Source organism: Moschus berezovskii, chromosome 1, assembly GCF_049115385.1.
Source record: "Moschus berezovskii isolate FMDL1 chromosome 1, NW_MosBer_1.0, whole genome shotgun sequence".
NCBI classification, from domain to species: Eukaryota; Metazoa; Chordata; class Mammalia; order Artiodactyla; family Moschidae; genus Moschus; species Moschus berezovskii.
Genome location: NC_142460.1, coordinates 138,834,326 through 138,844,362, shown reverse-complemented (window position 1 = coordinate 138,844,362; position 10,037 = coordinate 138,834,326).

Genomic DNA, 10,037 nt, shown 5'->3' with positions numbered 1-10,037 from the left:
TACTGGGGTGGGTTGCCATTTCCTTCTCCAAGGATCTTCCCAACCCAAGGATCGAACCTGAGTCTCTTGCATCTCCTGCTTTGCAGGCAGATTCTTTACCGCTGAGTCACTGGGGAAGCACAAGTGTAAATAATGTCTATTTATATATTTATGTATTATCTATGTACTAAGTGATGTGGGGGATGCAAATTATATTTGATCAACATGTAGCCATTTTAATACTGACTGGTAGGTGAGAACAAGACACCATCAGTATACAACAAAGCAGAATTCTTTTATATATATGTATATGTGTGTGTGTTTGTGTGTGTGTGTGTGTGTGTTTGTGTGTGTGTGTGGCCAAGCTGCCCAAGCATGTGAGATCTTAGTTCCCCAACAAGGGATTGAACCTGCACCCCCTGCAGTGGAAGCACAGAGCCCACCAAGAAAGTACCCAGAATTAATTTTTAACTTTCAGTAAATTTATTGTGTTTCATAAGGAAAAAGAATCACTTAAAAATATACCAACATGACTAAGGTTTATTAAATTAATCTGCCCATAAGTTTGGATGTCATTAAGGGAGTCAAAGACAAAATAACCATGTGATGTGTAGGTTCATGGTCTGTGATTTTCTTGCCTGTCAAGAAAATCTGAATATTAATACAAACACAGACTGGAAATGTGTTCCGATTAGTTATCCGGAACCTATAAAGTTCAAATAAGAAGCAAATACCATGTTTAGAATAAAAATGTTATTTCTTTTTTAAAAAACATATTCTGAGGCTTCCCTGGTGGCTCAGTGGTAAAGAATCTGCCTTCCAGTTCAGGAGACACAGGTTCAATCCCTGGTCCAAGAAGATCCCACATGCCACGGAGTAACTAAGCCTGTGTGCCATAACTATTGATCCTGTACTCTAGAGCCAGGAATCTGCAACTACTGAGCTCAGGCACCACAACTACTGAAGCCCACAGGCCTAAAGCCTGTGCTCCACAAGAGAAGCTACTCCGTTGAGAACCTGTGCACCGCAACGAAAGGGAAGACGCTGCTTTTCCTGTGCAAGAAAACTCACACAGCAATGAAGACCCAGCACAGCCAAAAATAAATAAATAAATCAGCACTACATTTTAAAAAACCGCATATTCTGGACCAATCTTTTAATATTGATACTTTGTTGAAAACCTAACAGGATATATCCTATCCTCTTACATCAAGTTTGCTTTTATTCTTAACTACACAACACATTATATTAATATGTAGTAAAATAGAGTAAAAATCTGAACTTTGGATAAATTTTTTTCATTTTTTTCTTCTTTGAATGCAATTTTAATCAGAAAATTATGACAGATTTAGATGTGTAACAATTTTAATAGAAAGACATTAAAGGAAAGAAAAGATATCAAAAATTATTCATAAAAGATTGATTAATATTTACAGTATAGGCAAGAAATCATCTGTGAAACATTTCTTTATTTGCTTACATTTTTCTTTCTAACTGAAGGAGAAACTTCATCTTTCTTATCTTTCCAAATAATATTTTATATCACCATAGACAAGGAATATGATTCAGCAACAATACAGTACATTTTATATACATTCTCTGTGTAATGTTTTTGGATTTTTTAAATAAAACAGCTAAAATTTTTATATTTAAAGTAACTTTTACATATTTCTATCCTTCAATATTGCTACCTAATTGTAAATTTAATGCAACAAGATAATTTTTAATCAATATTCACCATTTGAGAACTGTTAATTCTTCCAATTTACTACCTACTAAAGAACCAAAACATTTAGTCTACTGAATGAAAAATTAAAATTACTTCCTTAAGAACTAATAGTAGACAATAATGTTTAGTATTTGAATAATATATCATATGTAAAAATTTTTCTATAGTTTTAAAAAACTCTCCAAAATGTTTGACAGATAATCACTGATGAATTTCTATTTTTCTCAAAAAATATCTGAATATAAAATAAATACAGGCCTTTATATATATATATATATTCAGTTCAGTTCAGTCGCTCAGTTGTGTCTGACTCTCTGCGACCCCATGAATCACAGCACACCAGGCCTCCCTGTCTATCACCAACTCCCGGAGTTCACTCAAACTCATGTCCGAGTCAGTGATGCCATCCAGCCATCTCATTCTCTGTCATCCCCTTCTCCTCCCGCCCCCAATCCTTCCCAGTATCAGAGTCTTTTCCAATGAGTCAACTCACCACATGAGGTGGCCAAAGTTTTGGAGTTTCAGCCTTAGCATCAGTCCTTCCAATGAACACCCAGGACCGATCTCCTTTAGAATGGACTGGTTGGATCTCCTTGCAGTACAAGGGACTCTCAAGAGTCTTCTCCAGCACCACAGTTCAAAAGCATCAATTCTTTGGCGATTAGCTTTCTTCACAGTCCAACTCTCACGTCCATACATGACCATGGGAAAAACCATAGCCTTCACTAGACGGACCTTGGTTGGCAAAGTGATATATAATCAACTGTTATTCTCAAAATGGAAATAATTTGGGCTTTTGTGACATTTAATATTTTTAAAGAATCAAAGTGCAGCATAATTCCATCAACAAATCAAAGAAACCATAACTAATTACGTGCAAGGCAGTGGAATACATATTATTTTAAAAATTGTTTTAAATTAACCGCACATATCATCTGCATCACATTTCTTATCTTTCTAGTCTGTTTTATTAAATTATTGAATAATTCACCTGTTGCCTTGTCCACTGTTTTAATTTATATATACTCAAGGGATTCCCAGGTTGCCCTAGTGGTAAAGAACTCACCTGCCAATACAGCAGGCATAAGAGACACAGGTTCAATCCCTGGGTCAGGAGGATCCCCTGGAGAAAGGCATGGCAAACCACTTCAGTATTCTTGTCTGGAGAATACCATGGACAGAGGAGTCTAGTCGACTATGGTCCATGCGATTGCAAAGAGTTAGACAGGACTGAAGTAAATTAGCAAGCATGCACGCATATATAATCAAATAGTCGAGAACTTAGAGATAATTTATTCTAAAGGCCCTCATTTTACAGATATAAATACTAAAATCAAGAAAGATTGTGTGATTTTTTTCCTTTATATTTGAAAGTTTAAACCTACAAAATACTTGAAGGAATATTATAATAAAACCTATATAATCTTCACCAATTATTAACATTTGGCAAATTTGTTTGTTCTGTCCTCACATGCACACACATGTATATGCAGGTATGTATATTAAACTTGTTGAAAATCATTAATATTTCATCTCTAAGTATTTTTAACACATCTCCTGATTAGAATATTTTCCTATAAAAGCACAATACTATTATTACTCTCAAGATTATCAAATACTAACTAAATTATAACATCTAATATAAACATACTCAAATTTTTTGCTCCAACACGTATTCATGAACTCTTTCTTCAAACTAGGATCCAGTCAAAGCTCATTCATGGCATTTGGTTAAGTGGCAATGGTGGTTTAGTCAGTAAGGAATCATATATCTCCTGTGTCCATGGGATTTCCCAAGCAAGAATACTAGAGTGGGTTGCCATTTCCTTCTCCAGGGCATCTTCCCAAACTAGAAATTAAATCCGTGTCTCCTGCATTGGCAGGCAGATTCTTTAACCACTGGGCTACCAGAAATACTTAACTACATTTGGTTAAGTATTTTAGTCTAAAACAATTCCTAGGCTTTTAGTTTCTCTATTTACTGACACTGAATTTTATGAGAGTTCAGGCCAGTAGATTGGGTGATGATGATAATGATTTGGGCCATACCAGGCAGCTTGTTGGAGAAGGCAATGGCAAGCCACTCCAGTACTCTTGCCTAGAAAATCCCATGGATGGAGGAGCCTGGTAGGCTGCAGTCCGTGGGGTCACTAAGGGTCGGACACGACTGAGTGACTTCACTTTCACTTTTCACTTTCACACATTGGAGAAGGAAATGGCAACCCACTCCAGTGTTCTTGCCTGGAGAATCCCAGGGACGAGGGAGCCTGGTGGGCTTCCGTCTATGGGGTCACACAGAGTCGGACACGACTGAAGTGACTTAGCAGCAGCAGCAGCAGGCAGCTTATGGGATCTTTGTTCCCTAACCGGGGAACAGACCCAGGCCCTTGGCAGTGAAAGCTTGGAGTCCTAACCACTGGACTTCCCGGGAATTCCCTGGATGATTACTTTCTTATGATTGTATTAAAATTAAACATTTTGAGAAAAATATTGCATAAGCGATAGTATTTAACTCTCATTGCATTAATCAGGAATCACATAAAATTACATTGTCTCACTATTGGTTATCTTAAATTACATATCTTTATTAAAGTAGTAATTCCAAGATCTCTCCATTATAGAGATCCATTTTCCCTTGGTAATTAAGAAAGAAAAGCTATTTTCAGGATGATATTTTAAAACTGTGAGTATTCTGTTCTCTGATAAACTTTCACCAATTGATTTCATATCTTTGACATCCTTGTCTAAATTTCCTGTTACATCGCAGATTGTATAATAGCAATTTGCTAATTCTATCATTCCTTCTACATTTATTGCTAATGTTTACGTGAAAGACAGTTTCTCTTTTTCAGGCCTTTTTTTTTTTCTTTTCCTCCTTCCAACCACTGTAAGGTTGATCACAATTGCCCCTTTGGCTAGAGATCTCTGTCTCAGACATACTCCTCACCTTCAGCATAGCAAATGCTCTAGTCTTTATCCATGCACTAACATCTACCGTCTTGGCCATCCAAAGTCTGCGTTGGGATGCACTCAGTACCAATTTCTTTCACAGCTTTAAAAGGTTGAAAAATGATTGGACAAGGGATTCAGAAGAAAGGAAGGACGTAGGCTATGAGATTAAATTCAACCAGATTACAGTTCAATGACGTCGAGGTTTAGGTCTCAGGATTAAGGTTGAGGGACATATTATTTATTTAAAATTTTAGTGGATATTTTAAAACATAATAGAAGCAGAAAGGGTAGTAAAATAAACCCCTTGATATACATCATTCCATTTCAGCAATTCTTTATATTTTGCCAATTTTATTGTACCTATTTCTCACTCTTTTTTAAAACAAAAATTGTTTTTTTTGGCTGCACTGGGTCTTCATTACTGAGTGTGGGACTTCTTCAATTGCAGTGAATAGGGACTACTTTCTAGTTGCAGTGCACAGGCTTCTTATTATAATAGTTTCTCTTGCTGCAGAGCTTGGGCTCTAGGCAGGTGGGCTTCAGTATTTGAGATTCCCAGACTCTAGAGCACTGGCTAGGTAGTTGTGCCCCAAGGGCTTAGGTGTCCCACTTCATGTGGGATCTTCCCAGACCAGGGATAAAACTTGTGTCCCATGCATTGACAGGCAGATTCTTTACCACTGAGTCATCAGGAAAGCTTTCCCTCTATTTTTTTATTCTTGCTGTATTATCTCAATGCAAATCCCATGCAACATGTCATTCCTTCCTTCATATGTCAGCATGTATTGCAAATCGATAGGGTTTGGGATAGGCAGAATTTGAAGATGGTGCCCCTAGATTCTTGGGCCCTGTTGTGCACATATTTTCTCCAACTTATTCAACCAAACACTAACCTAGGCACTGTTTTAAAGGATTTTGCAAAAGTAATTAAGATTCTAAATCAGTTGACCTTAAAATAGGAAGATTTTTCTAAGTGGGCCTGGCCTTATCACATGAGCACTTTAAAACTCAGCCTAGAGATCAAAGAGAGAGAAAGTCAGAGATTCAGTACATTCAATATGCAAGATGGACTCCACTATTAGCTTGAAGTCAGAGGGGCCCAGGTACAGAGAATGTATTCTCTAGGAGCACAGAGCAGCCTCTTGTTATCAGCAAGTAAGAAAATGGACACATCAGTCCTAAAACCACAAGGAACTAAATTCTGCCCACAACCTGTTTGAGTCTGGACCCTAGGCCTCAGATAAGAATAGCAACCTTGAATAGTGCCTCAGTTTCAGCGGTTTGAGATTCTGATCAAAGAACAGGGCCATGCTGTATGAGATTGCTGACCCACAGAAACCATGAGGTATTAGTAAATTTGTATTATTTTAAGCTGCTAAGTTTGTGATAATTTGTTACATAGCCATAAAAATTAATTTTTGTGTGCTAAATATAACCACTGTACTATTATCAGACATAACAATTCCTGCTTCCTATATATGATGTATTGTTGTTGCTGTTGTTGTTTAGTCTAAGTTGTGTCTGATTCTTTGCGACCCTGTGGACTGTACCCCACAGGTCTCCTCTGTCCATAGGATTTCCCAGGCAAAAATACTGGAGTGAGTTGCCATTTCCTTCTCCAGGGGATCTTCCCGACCCAGGGACTGAAGCAGCATCTCCTGTGTGGCAGGCAGATTCTTTACCACTGAGCCACCGGGGAAGTTCATATACAATGCATAAAGGGTCCTAAAGGAGATGGTGAAAGTCACTCAGTCGTGTCCAGCTCTTTGTGACCCCATGGACTATACAGTCCATGGAATTCTCCAGGCCAGAATACTGGAGTGGGTAGCCATTCCCTTCTCCAAGGGATCTTCCCAACCCAGGGATCGAACCCAGGTCTCCCTCATTGCAGGAAGATTCTTTACCAGCTAAGCCACAAGGGAAGCCATAAAGGAGATGGTAATCTTGGCTAACATGTTAAATAGACTTTTATGAACCAGTCAGGAGAGTTAACAACATAGTACAATCTTACTCTGGGAGGAAATTCAAACAACTAAGATGCAAGTTAATTTTTGGATCACATCCCAGTTAAACTTGGAGTCTGTCTGTATTTCCGAAATTAATCAGTTAAAGAGTTATAATCAAATGACTGTGGAGACCAAATAACTTAGAACATGTTATATCATGTCATAGTTACCCTTCCTTCTTTGATGAGTCTCTGCAATTTTAAATAATTCCAATGAGTCATTTTTCTAAAGGTTTTTTGAGTGTGTGTCATGTACATTAGATGAGTTATATCTCCCTAAGGTGCTTTTCCCTTTCCATTTTCTTTTATAATATCCTCAATACTTTAACAACCACTCCGTGTACTTCAAAGTTTGGATTTTAAATGAACTATATGAAGAAAAACTATCTAACAAAAATATACCCAGGCATTAATAGTTTTTTTATTCTGATAGTCATTACATAATTTTTCATCATATTTTCTAAACTTACCTTTATTTTGAATTTTGCTTCTAAACTAAAAAGAAATTTGTCATTTCTAAATACATCTTCTGCTGCTTCTAACATAAATTCTTTTGTGAATTTTGATTTCTTTATCATCTTCTATACACTACTCAGTGGATATTTCTTTTGGATTTTGACTGCACATCTCCCTGAAACCTTCATTTGCTCAAATAACTTCCTCAAATATTACAGCTCCTTCTTTAAAGACCTCTTCCAGATCTTCTCCTGTTTTAGAAGTCTTACCAGGTTTTGTGGAAAGAAATTTTTAATACATCTCACTCCCCTTTAACCTAAGAGCCAGTAATGATTAATTCCTGAAGTCACATAATTACATAATCAGAAAGGTTGATTCCCAAGCCTGTCTCTTACAAGTTGAGGCCTATTCTGGTTTGTAGCAAATATTCCATATGTGTTTCTTAACAACAGAAGCTATGGCAGGTGAACTTACTTTGAATGTAGAGCAATCAGCATTGCCATAAAAGGTTGGCTTGTTGTTAAATGATTTCAATGGTTCTGTATGTGAGAGACATTTTTTATGAAAGATCTCCAAACCATGCACCCACAGGTATTTCAGTAGTGTGCATATATATGATCTGTAAGAATATGTGCTACTATTGTTCAAAGGTATGTAGGTGATGATATGAATAAGAAGTGTTATTGAATGTATAATAGTTTTGTCATTAAGTATTTTCCCAGTTTATGAATAATAAATATAAAAAGGCAGTTATATAGGAGTCTGCTATATTTTTATGTAATCTATTTCTGAAAAATTTATGTGGATGTATGTGCTATGCAATGCTGTGCCAAGTTGCTTCAGTCATGTTTGACTCTTTGTGACACTATAAACTGTAGCCCACCAGGCTCTTCTGTTCATGGAATTTTCCAGGTAGGAATACTGGAGTGGGTAGCCATTCCCTTCTCCAGGGTATCTTCCTGACGGAGGGATCGAACCTGCATCTTTTACATCTCCTGCATCCTTAGGTGAGTTCTTTACCACTAGCACCACCTGGGAAGCCCTATATATATATGAATCTGGAAGGTTATATATAAAAACTGAATAGTAAGAGTCCCCAGTTGATTGCTTCTATTACTACCATTCCTCAAAAAATCCATTTATATCCATAGTGTGTGTGTGTACATATATTTTATCTATATCCCTATGTAACTATCCATCCAAAAAAAAAGTATTTTCAGGAAGCAAAAGTGCTTCATGTCAACACTGAAAACACTGAAAACCACTGATTCAGTTGAGAACACAGAATAAAGGATTTGAGCTTTGATATTTCTGTGAGTTTTCAGTCACTATGAAACATAAGTGACTTCATCTTAAGCCTTCTGAAAGCTGAGTAACTGCTGCTAATTGGCTTTGGGGAAGAACAGAATGCATTAAGGCTCATATAAGTGTTTTCTAACAAAAGGCACATTGTAAAGCTTTATAATATGACCACCAAGGGCTCAGTCAGTAGTGGCCAAATTGATATTCATACTTGCCGTCAAATGTCAGAACTGGTCTCCAAAAGCAAAAAATAGTTAACTTTATTGACAAAGACAGCCACTCCCAAGGAGCAGAGATTAAATCCCACTAAGAAATATTTCTTCTCTTTTAATGCTTACAGTCCTCAAACTGAATCCCCACAACATCCTCAAATGCATATCTCACCATTGCTCAAAACAAACAAACAAAACCAAATAAATGACGCCTATGTATCATTTTTACGAGAGCTGCCAACATTACATAACACCATTGTTCACTGAAAGTCTTGTTATAAAAGGGGCTATAGCCATTTTACAGGGGCTGTGGTTTGCTGCAGCCACCATCAATGGCTGTTACATTGTTTTCTCCCGTTTTAGGTGTGACCTGTTCCCACCAACTTTCCTCTGGGGACATTTTTTCCTGACCTGATCCCTATTTTGAAACATATTCCTCTGCTGTAGCAGTTTTGTGCTGCTAAAGAAGAACATATCCTTTCTTTGTTTCACCATAGAAATAACAAACATAGCTCTCCCCATCCCCATTTGGCAGAAACAAAGTATTTCACTAACCATATAAAATGCCTCTACTCAGTAATCTAAAATGTTCTTACAGAAAAGTGTTTCTCACAAAAAAGTTTTTTGTTAATGTAATTCATCTGCCAGCAAATGAAAACTCTCAGAATTCATATAATCATTTGATTAAAATCATAATGAATGTTCCAGGAATGAAAAGTATTATATCTTTAAATCATTCTATGTTTATGAAAAGATGGAAAGAAAATGGAATGTTGATCAGAAAAATTTAATCAAGAAGTTATTCAAATATGTTAAACAAATTAAAAATGGAAAAATATTTTTAAAGTGTTCTGTTTTATTTTATATTACTTATCCAAGGATATTTGAAAGACTATTATTTATATTTTATAATTCCCTAGTTCCAAATATACATTTTTGAGAAACATTTATGGGCAAGAACCTGGGAAGAGATCAAAGAAAAGCAAAGCACCTTTTCCCCACTTTGGGACTGACAATATATAGCATATTTTTTTACTCTAGACTTCTACTGTCTTCCTCTCTGAATAGGTCTCAAGTCAAGATATATTAGGAAAAAAGTTTTAATTATTTGTTCATCATACATTTGATTCCATCACAGCATTATACCTGATTATCTAGAAGCAGTAATCAGAAATTGGCACAGCACATAATGCCATGAGAATGTTCCAAATCTCATTTGGGACAAAGGAACTGCATGGGCAAGTTCTTGAAAGAGGTCTGTTCAAAACCAGATTATTTCCCTGGCTCCCTTACTTTAAGTGAATAAATGTTTCTACCCCTAGAGATTCAGACATATGTCCTTATGACTCCATACAAGAGGATTATAGAAAAAGGCATCATTAATTTGACTGGGAAATCAAGA